Raw genomic sequence first — 11295 nt, forward strand, 5'->3', positions numbered from 1 at the left:
CTTCAGCTCAAGGCTAGCACTCTACCACTTGAGCCACAGTGCCACTTCCGGCTTTTTTCTTTTTGCTTATGTGGTGCTGAGGAATCGAACCCAGGGCCTCTGGCATGCAAGGCAAGCACTCTACCACTGAGCCACCTTCCCAGCCTCTGTTGTTTTATTTTTAAAGAGAGTATACTTCTATTAAGAGCAAGCACTACTGTTAGAAGGCCATTACAAAGGATGCTGGTATTGGAGTAGCAGTACTGATGGATTCTATATAGTTGTAGAGTTGTAAAAGCAAATCTCATACATTTAAGTAGTGAGCTGAGATGTGTGGCTCAGTTATTACTAGATTTGAACCTTGGTAGACTAAAGTGCCCTAGATCACACTGCTGTCTTTGGGAAGAGTTCTATATGGCCAACTGAGAGAGAGAGAGAGAGAGAGAGAGAGAGAGAGAGAGAGAGAGAGGGAGGGAGGGAGGGAGAGGGAGGGAGAGGAAGAGGAAGAGAGAGAGGGAGAGAAAGAGGGAGAGAGAGGGAGAGGTGGGGGATGGGAGACAGGGAAGATGAAGATTTGATTGAGGACAGTAAGTAAATGCGAGGACTGGGGTTAGAGTGGAGAGTCAAAATTTCTCTTCAAGGTAGAAAAAAAAAATTAAGCCATGTAAATGTCAACCTCCAGAATCCATTTGGATGAGAACCTCAGTGACTCAGCTGGAAAAGTGCTTATTTGAAAAACCCTTTCTAAATGACCACTCCTCAACTCTGCATTTGATTAAATCCATTTAAGAAGAAACCACCCTTATTTTGTGTTGGCCTATTATCTTCAAATGATTAAAATGATATCATTACCACTTATAAGTTTTATATCTCTCTTGAAGATTACATTTAAGAAAAACACTTCAATAATACTGTGCTGCCATAAAAGGCAGTTTCTCCTCATTCTGAAATAATACTCCCTTAAGGGGTCAGATTTACATCTAATGCAATACCATGGGAGAATTAGACTCCAGGAAAGCAAAGAGAATCCTCATAGAGTTACATAGGATGAAAATTTGGCACAGACACTATTTTTTTGATGGAAACCGATGAAGGGAATAAAAGTTAAAATACAAAGAAATAAGGATCCAAGGTAACAAGGCCAAAAGAAAGGAGTCTTTTGTTGTTGTTGTTCCAAGTTTTTTTTCTTTCTTTTCTTCTATTTTGGCCAACTCTCCTGTTTTCTTTTAGGGTCTTTATGCTACCAAGGCCAGTTAAAATGAAAAGGTAGGTATTGAAGTCATAATAAAATGTCTCCTTGTTTTATTTAGCTTTCATAATGATTAGCTTTGAGCTGGATATTTCATGTATCTCAAACTGAGAACTCTCAAAGACTAGGTCCTGGAATGAACTTATTCCAGGGGTCATGCTAACCACAGGCAGTAAATGCACAGAATGTCTCTGTATTCACTTCAGGAGCCATTTCTGGGCTGAGGCATCTTCATGGTTTAGAAAACCAATGAGTTTCAATGCCTTTTTAGAACTGCAAATATAGAGTTCAACATGCCTAGCAGTGATGTATTACTCTTTTTTTTTTACAGTCATTTCATGCTTGTATTTTATTTCCTTTGCTCGATTTTGCTTTAATGCTATTATGAAATATATTAATACATTTTGGTGCTCAATCCAAGAACAGACTAACTGCATTCTACATTGTGTATAATTACTCAAATTGCCTATAACAGCTCTTTGCAACTTCCAAAATCCAGATTGTGGAATTCTTTCTCTGTGCAAAAGCAATTTTCTTTTTATTTGCATGCAATATTTCTACGCTACCTATTCTGGCTTATTTCTAAATAGCTTTTTGATTGATATTATTTGGATGAAATTCAACTCTACAACCTAAAGCCATCTTACAGAATGTGGAAAATGTTATTTTATACTTGCATTAGGCATATTTTCTGATATTCCTAAAACGTTAATTGCTTCTTTTAGAGACTAAGGCTAATTAATCCCATGAAGTTTGTAAGAAAAGCATATGGAGCTCAAATCACTGCTTTATTGCTGCTGCTACAGTGTCTTTGGATGACTGCTACTCTATGAGTTTTGGCTGGTACATTTAAAAACTCCAGGTGCTTTGAAATGAAGAAGTCAGGATTCCTTCAGTTTACAACTTAGAGAAAATATACTACTGTGTTCAAGGAGTCCACCTACGTGTGTATGGACAGGATGCTGCTCTAAGCCTGTACATGCACTAATGTCTTATTCAATTGTTATAGCAATGACCATCTTGTTTCCATTTTGCAGACAAAACAATTGAACCCAGGAGAAATTAAGCAGCTTGTCTATGGTGTCTCAGAAATGTAGAACTATAATTGACTCCCAGACAAATATGGCTTCAGAATTCACCCCACTAAGGAGAAATATACAATAGGATATTTAAACTACGCTGGTAAATAGTAAAGAAAAAATTGAATTTAATTGCTTATTTCTATCCAAGTCTCATTTACAGGCACAATATTAACAGTAGTTTCATTATTGAAAGCAATGGACTATAATCTATGTGAGAGGAGATTATCTTAATGATATGTAAGATTGGAAACAAACAGTTGAATTGGATGATTCATTGTCCACTTTCAGCATTTCAAAATATGAAAAGATTGAAAATGGATAAACCTATAATATTATAATAAATATTAGAATATTAAAAAGTAATTTTCAAAAGGAAGAAGATAAAAACTATGTATGTATGCATGCATATCCATCTATCTATCAGTCATCTATCATTTACCTATCTACGCTCGCATCCTTCAATCCAGTCTTCTAAGCATCCATTAATTTTCATTGTAGAGAACCACTTTTTGCTACTTTATTCCTACATATTTAGTTAGCTACAGTTTTCTTCTTGCTAATAAACTGTACTGTCTAAAGCTATGTGGCCACCTTAAACTTTTCTTCCTTTGTTTGTTGGCTTCTCCAAAAAAAAAAAGAAAGAAAGAAATAGAAGGAAGTTTTTTTTGGGGGGGGTCAATATGTTTTCATTCCCCCCATTCAACTTCCAGAGTTTCCCTTGACAGCAGCAACACTTGATCTAGCCTACTGATGCCCCTGGCCAGTGCTAGAATGACCATCATGTGCCACTCAGAGATCATTATTCCATATCAACAGCCTGCATGACTATACAAAGTGCAAATATTTGCACCTGTGCAGGGGATAATGTGGATGAAGTTTGAGTATAGTTTCAACCAAAACCTGCTAGAACGAAATCCAAGAGATGTTATAAAGAAATGTAGGCTTTGTGTGTCCCTTCCCCACAATATAACCCCTGTTTTCACTGTATTTGATGTTGGTGTACTTTGTGGAGGGGAAGGGAAAAAACAAATTGTTTAAATAGGGATACAGGTGGACCCATTGCAACAATGAGATGTACAAGACGTTATGTCAAAAAACGAACTTTACAACTTTGGCTGGTGGGGGTGGGGTGGGGAAGGGGGAATTGGGGTGGAGGTGGGGGGAGAGATATGGGAAGGGATGAGAAGGGGAAACACAGGAGGGGGCAACAATGCTTGATAAGAAATGTACTCATTGTCTTGCCCATGTAATTGTAACCCCTCTGTACACTATTTTCACAATAAAAAAAGATGAAAAAAAAAGAAATGCAGGCATGCGTTTAAAAAGAAAGAAGAGAATGGTTCTATTATCCAGAGGCAGTAAGCATAAACAACTATTTCCCTCCTCTCATTATGAGGAACTACAAGAGACATTTTTTTCTTGCTTTTAGAAAAAGGGATAGGATCAGACCTGCACATTCCCTCTACCATACAGTTTTAAAAGCAAGAGAAATGTCTATTCATATTTATATCTGCAAGGCTACCGTAGTGTCTATCAAATTGTTGATGTGCACAATTATTCTATAATGAACAGATGAATTTCTATTTCAGGGGATGCTGAATCACAGCTGGTAGATTGCAATACATATACTTCAGATGTGGTTGGCCTAAGTAAACATCTTGCAGGGAGAGGTGGTATGATTATAAATCACCTGGAAAGCTGGCTGTACTCAGCCCATCCATTCTTCCTCATCCTGCCAATCTTGGAGGACTATAATGCATGAATCACATGAATATGGCAGGACTGTTATAGAAAGGGAGTAAAGACTTAGAAGCATCTTAATGTGCCCATTCACTCACTATTTATCTCATTCCATTCATGAAACATTATTGCATCCCTACTGTGTATTCCAATAACTGCTGTAGGCACTAAAGATACAACATGAATGAGATACTGCTCTTGTTCTTAGACATATGCATTTTAGTGGAAGAAATAACTATAATGGGTGCAAGTGCCTGGACAAATAAAATAGAACTAGCAGATGTTATTGTGGGTCCATAGAATGGAGGCCCTTCCATTAGACTCAGAAGAGACTTTTTGGAGGAAGTCATATCTGAGTTAAGTGCTGTTAGTTGACCACCTTCAACTATGCTTAGAAGAGAAAAAAAATGAGAGCAAATGAGAAGGAAACCTCATGTAAAAGTTATGCATATGCCAAATTATACAGTTATAACATCAAATGAATGTAGAAAATGATGTGAAATTCATTGTTGTAAGAGCACTATGTCTGAAGTAGGAAATGATAGGCAAGATGGCCACAAATATGGAGTAGGGCCTAGATATCCTCTGGTAAACTTGGCCCCATGAGCTGATTTCCATCCAGGGGTTTTGTGGTGACTGGGTGAACGATTAGGGAGGATTTGATGGTAAATGAATGTGAGATGGTGAAGGGCTAAGGGCACCAGCAGTGCCAGTGGGGATCAAGTAAGGACCAGAAGTGGAGAATAGTCAAGGATGTTTGAGCTTTCTGGCTTGAATGACTGGGTAGATGATATTGACTGTATCTGAGTGAGAGAATTTTGGGGAAAAAAGTTCTAGGAAAAGGCGATGAGTTCAGTTTAGGATTTTGAGGGGCTTATGTTTTGTGTCATGGTCTGAATATTGATATACCCCTACAATTTGTATTGAAATTTAATCCTCAAAGCAATACTATTTTTTCTGTACATGTGACATTTGGGAAGTGATTAGAATGGGATTAGTGTTTTATAAAAGGGCTCAGAGGAACAAGGTAGACATTTTACTCTTCTGTTATATGAGGTTAAAACAAGAAGGTGTCATCTGGGAAATACTAAGCAACTCCCATCAGACATTAAATTTGCTAGCACCTGCATTGCAGAATTCCCAAGATCTGGATGGAATACGAGCCTCCAAACTATGAGAAATAAATTTCTATGATCAAACTATGAGATATAAATTTCTATTACTTTTAAGTGATCCAGTCTCAGGTGTTTGTTATAGCAGTAGGGTTAGAGTAAAATAGTTACATACAAACATCTAGCACTAAGGAAGAGTCCGGACTATAGATTAAAAGTTAGGTTTCCTTACAGAAGAGGTCACTGAAGTTGTAAGAGCATTTTTCAACCCAGGGACAGTGGATAGATGCATTTAGAAGACTCTTAAGGACTATCGCTATTTAATAGTCAAGGAGAAAAACTACAGGTCATCAAAAAGAGAAAGAATGGTCTGAGATGTTCAAGGACTGTAATGAAATATGGTAACCAGGGTGTCTTCTCAACATGTCTGTTTTAGATGTTTTTCTATTTTTGTCATACTATTAAATGAATGGCATTCAATGTTGGTATCTTTCCTTTCACATCTTTTCCCTTCAGGCTGAAGTCTCCTACTAAACTGAGACTACCTTAATCATCATTGTATTTTCAGTGCTTACCATATAGGATACACATAATCTAAAATAATGTCTAATATGAACATACACACCACCACACACTCCTCTGTCTCTTACATTAAACTATTTGGATTGTAAACAATAGAAACTCAACTTGAGTCCAATTGTGGCTCATAGTATCCAAAGAAGAGTTAAGCATTAAATCTCTTTGTATAATAAGGAAGGACTTTGTATCTGGAAAGAACAAAAATCAGGAATATTAGGTTCCCTCAAGACCGTTTTACTCTTTCATTTTTTTTCCTGCTCTTTCTTTCCACAAGGCCTTTTGTTTCAGTGTATTACAAACTGTAACTGCTGACAGCTCCTGTATTTTGCATTTTATACTATCAATCACCAAAAATCCTGGGGCAGAATCACAAGCCTAAGTGAAGGTCTTGTGCTCAGACCTGGGTCATCTGATGGCACCCAGAGGATCAGATGAATTTTTATAAAATATCTGTTTTCACTGAAACCATGAAAATATGGAGACATGTCCCCTACAAAGTTGATTGGCTGTAAAATGATAAACCTATTTAAGAGTTAAAAAAACTAGGAAAACCAGCAAGAAAGTATTGATGGCTTAAAAACCTTAAGAATCCTGGAAAGAAACAAATACCAAAGAACTTGGTGGAATATGAAATCTGTGGTCTTACCAGAAATTTTATGTTCAGCAGAATGCTTTATTGCCCCCATGGGCTTATTTTATCTGGTTGAAGCTTTTACTTCAGATGTAATACATAGATAAAATAACTACTATTAGGTTGTTATGATGCTAAAGTGTGATAATGTTATAATAATAATTAACAGTATGTTTTTGTCAGGGCCAGATAATATTATTGTTTATTTTTTTCTAGAGAAGAAAAGTGTGCTCTAATTTTTCAAGGTTCCCAGGTGACAAGTTAAAGGCTGTTCTGAAGAGTACAGAGCCAGCCACTCTAAACTTCTGACTCCATTATTAACCATAGTTAAAATAATATGTACAAAGGGATTGTAGTACTGAATCCCCAGTTAGTCTAATAAATTCATTTATTGGGCTAATTTCTTTCTCTATTGTATTGAAGACACAGTTCTGAGTAGTGGAAGTACAGCTATAAAACAAAAATCTCTACTTCATAAAGTTTAAATTCTGATATGGGCTAAATATCACAAATACATAAATAATGTGAACATTTTTAAGAAGTGATAAATTTCATAAAGGTAAGGGGAAAGGAGGGTTGGGAGGTAAAATGAGGGAGAGGGTGATACCCTTCAAGAAGAAATATACTCATTACCAGATTGTAACTCCTAACTATAACTCCTCTGTACATCACCTTTACAATAAAAATTAATAAAAATGTCAATAGTACAGAGATTCTCTGTATGACCATTACAGTTCCAGTGGTCAAGAATAAATCCTTTAAGGGGCCTATTAGGTCAAGTATTAGGAGACCCAAGTAGCTATTTTTCAGGGATGAGACCAATGATGTAAAGGCCCAGAATGGGAAGGAATGTAGGCTTGAGGAAGACATAAAACAATTTGATTGGAGGCAGGTAAGATAGAAGGAGGATAAGAATTGAGGGCTGAGACCAGCTAGATTGCTAAATTATTAGGAATTTTAGGGCATGTTGAATACCTTGGATTTTTTTTAATATAAGTTTTCTTAAGGGTTTATACAGAGCAGTGATATCATCTGATTTAGACTTTGAGATCACTCTGCTTACTATAGAATGTAAGTAGGTATCAGGGCAAGTAATTAGAGAATGTAAGAGATAATGATGTCTTAGACTGGCTTTCTGGGAGGTAAAAAGTGGTTAGATTAGGAATCTAACAAAATTTCTTACTCCGTTGGAAGTGGCTATGAAGAAATAAAGAGGAGAATTAAGGGGAAATCATAAGATTAAGCAAAAATAACTAGAGGAATATAGAAATGAGGATGGGAGAGGAAGTGTTTGATGGAAGAACAGGAATTCTATGTTAAGTATGTTGATTATGTAAAACATACCTAGCAGCTCTCAGCTTTCTACCTCTCAAGAATATTGTAGGGAGAAAATTCAAATGGTTAGAAACAATATACTAATTTGGATTTGAGCTGAATCAAATTCAAAATAAAGTGAACTGGGACTTATTTTTAGCTTAGTGGATTGTGTTCTGGAAATAATTCTTATGGGGTTTTGTCTTATTGATCATATTTAACATTCTAGAAATCATCTGTAATAAACTATCAGGAAGTACATTGACCCACAAATCTTACACATCCCATTAGTTTCAGCCCAGATCTTCCTCTATAGCTGGCACCTATAGGAAAGCGTAGTCTGAAAGCTAAATAAACTGGGACTCAAGTGTATAAGCTACTATGGTATTGGAGCTCCCAACCACGCCAATTATTTTTTTCTTCCTTCAGAATAAGGATAGGTTTTTCCCAAGAAATGATCAAATACTGGGCTGGTAATTTGTGTGGACCATGATCTTTTTGTAATTTTTGAGGGGTAAGATGTACATCAAAGACTATTTCCAAATTCCATGGTTAATGTGGGAAATTGACTAACCTGTTTTGAGATGGTTCAACACCTGTTTCTAAGTCGCTCATGTCTTCTGGCTCTGGACTGCATCATCACGAGTCACAATTATATATCATCACAATTATAATAATTGTTCATCCATGTAAGTTAATCATGGAAGACTTGACCTGGAGTACCATCTGAGGAATGGGTTCCAGATAGTTCTTTCAAGTCCCTGGGTATGGCCACTGTATGACATTTTCCTATGTACTCAAATCAAGAGAGATTGAGCTAGGTAGTTTAAAAATGTTTTCTGTGAAATCTTGAGGAAGAGAAGAAACCAAGTATGGGGAACCCTTGGTCTCCCTCATACCAGCCTCATAGTGTTTATTTCATATAATGGAGTTTTCAGTGGACTTTTCAATGAGGTGACATCTGGAACTACTGTGTGTGTGTGTGTGTGTGTGAGAGAGAGAGAGAGAGAGAGAGAGAGAGAAGTTATACAGGCATTACTTAGAAAATGGATCTAAGACTAGAAAACTTCTCAAACAGACTACATTATTTTTTATCTTTAGTTTACATCAAATAAAATTTTCAGGTACATGAGGGGAAGAAAATTTGTCTGTTCCTATTATCAACATACCATTTATCACTTGGAAAGGTTGGCTGCCCAGATATAAGAAGGAAGGATAACATCTCTTTGTCTTCTAGGCTCCATATGCTGGCCTGGATTTCCTTAATTTCTTTTGGTTGTTGTTTAGGCTAGCATCCTCATCAAGTTCTTGAAGAAGAGTTATTTAGTGTGTTTTCTTTGTAGTTAGTGAGCGCTCTGGCCATCCTTGGTGACTGATGGCCATGCAATAGGAATGGATAGAACATCTGGCTTTTGTTTTCGTTCCTCAGGTCACTGATGAGTTTTCAAATCTTTCCTCAGCTTACCTTTGTTAGGTTAAGAAAAGATGTGAATCAGCTTGTGGGTTTACTAGGATGATTTGTTATTTTCCATGGAAACCTAGAAAGTTCTGTTTGCTCAGCAGCTTTCTTTTGACTCTCTCTTTTCCAGCACCCCAATCCAGTCATTGTGCAATTGGGTTTACAAAAAGAAAGAAAAGAAAAACACAAGAAAGTTTCTCAACCGTACTAACACCCAGAGAATTTGTATAGCATCCAGAAACTCAGCAAGTCCTATGGGAGACTGGCAGACAGATTCTGGCATCAACAGTGTACTAAGCTCCAAGATCAAGCTAATAGTCTGCAGACAATGGAGCGGTCCAAAAGGCTATGAGGTTCTGATACCCGGGTCTGCCACAGATACTACTTTCAACTTCTGGGTGATGGCCTATTAGTTGTATCTATAAGCTTTACTTAACAATCTCAGTACTAATGCCTTCTTCTGTGTGTTCCAGGAGGCCATTTTTGTTTCATTTCATTTATTTATTTATTTAATGTTTTGGTAGGTCGTGGGCTTGAACTCTGGACTTGGGCTCTGTCCCTGCGCTCTTCAGCTCAAGGCTAGCGCTCTACCGCTTGAGCCACAGTGACACTTCCGGTTTTCTGGTGGTTTACTGGAGATAAGAGTCTCACACACTTTCCTGTCCCGGCTGGCTTTGAACGGTAATCCTCAGATCTCAGCCTCCTGAGTAGCTAGGATTACAGGTGTGAGGTGCCTGGCTTTGTTTCATTTTAGTTTCACTAATCAGTGCATTTTAGGATCATTATGCCTGTCCAAGTTGCTAATGGGCTGAACTAAGGTAGTCTAAACTAAAGCAGACCTAATATTAATTGCTTAGACCTCAAGGAAAAGATTCAAATATGTTTCCTCCCTGTCCTCCACATTCAATGTGACTACTTCTCTTTCTTTTTTACCTCCAGGAATTCATTCTTCTCAATCTATGTGGCCACTACAAGCATTTTCTTTGTCCTTATATGCATGTACTCCACTAACTGGCCCAGGGCCTATTGAGGTAACCTACTCTCTAGTCACAGTTGGTTGAGCAAGGGAAAGACAGCAGACCAAAGTTTATTCACTAAGCTAATGGATTAGACTTGAGATAGTCAGAGATGTGGAGAAGTAGGTCCCTCCGCTGTGGCTCAACTCTATATTGTCAGTAAATATAGATGTTTATGTTTCGTGTCACTTAAGGAGCTAGATAACAATACATGTAGGATCAGCCTTCTGGATTTGTCCTGTGGTCTTATATCTTCTTGCTCTAGGTGATGCTCTTCCCTCTGTTCTTCTTCCCTAACTCCCTCTGGTGAACTTCTCCTTCAAGGCTGGGTTCAGAAATAATTTACTCAAGAACTCTTTCAGTCTCTTAGCCCTTTGTATTGTAAGTGTATTTTATAGCTCTGTGCTCTGTATCTCCTTAATCACTAGGAAGGAATTTGAGTGCATGTCTCTGCATTTATTCCTTTTAATATTTCTCATGGACTCAAAGCAAAAGACTTTGGATGAATAGAAATGTGTTCTGGCTCTTGATATGTTGTTACTATGACAAGTCTAAATTATTGGAATGACTGAGGTCAGACTTTTTATGATTTCTAGAAGCACCATGCCTGCTCAGTGAGCAAGGTCTCATCTTCATAGACCATAGCATTTCTAATGTTGCCTTACCTCACTGAGTGGTGGCCCAACTGCCTCTTTTTTCTACAAAAGATCACAGTGTCTAACTGAACACTGATGGCTCATGTCTGCAATCCCAGCTACTTGGGAGATTGAGATTAGGAAGATTAAAGTTTGAGACCACCCAGGGACCTAAGATTCCTTCTCAATGGAGAACTGGGAGCTGTGGCACTTACCTGTTATACCGGTTGTGTGGGAAGCTGATATTGGAAGGACTTTGGTTCCAGGCCAGCTCAGGTAGAAAATAATTATGAGATTTCACTTCAACAGAAAGAAACTACATGAGCTGACATCCATCTGTCACTCCAGCTACAATGGAAAGCCTAAAAATGGTGTAAAATTGTCCAAGAACATACTTGGGAAAGAAGTAAGGCCCTTTCTCAAAAAGGGCTAGAGATGTGGCTTAATGGTAGAGTATCTGCCTAGCAAGCCCAGGAATAGAGTTCAAATTCCATACCGG

Source organism: Dipodomys ordii, unplaced genomic scaffold (genome assembly GCF_000151885.1).
Source record: "Dipodomys ordii isolate 6190 unplaced genomic scaffold, Dord_2.0 Scaffold109, whole genome shotgun sequence".
Classification (NCBI taxonomy): domain Eukaryota; kingdom Metazoa; phylum Chordata; class Mammalia; order Rodentia; family Heteromyidae; genus Dipodomys; species Dipodomys ordii.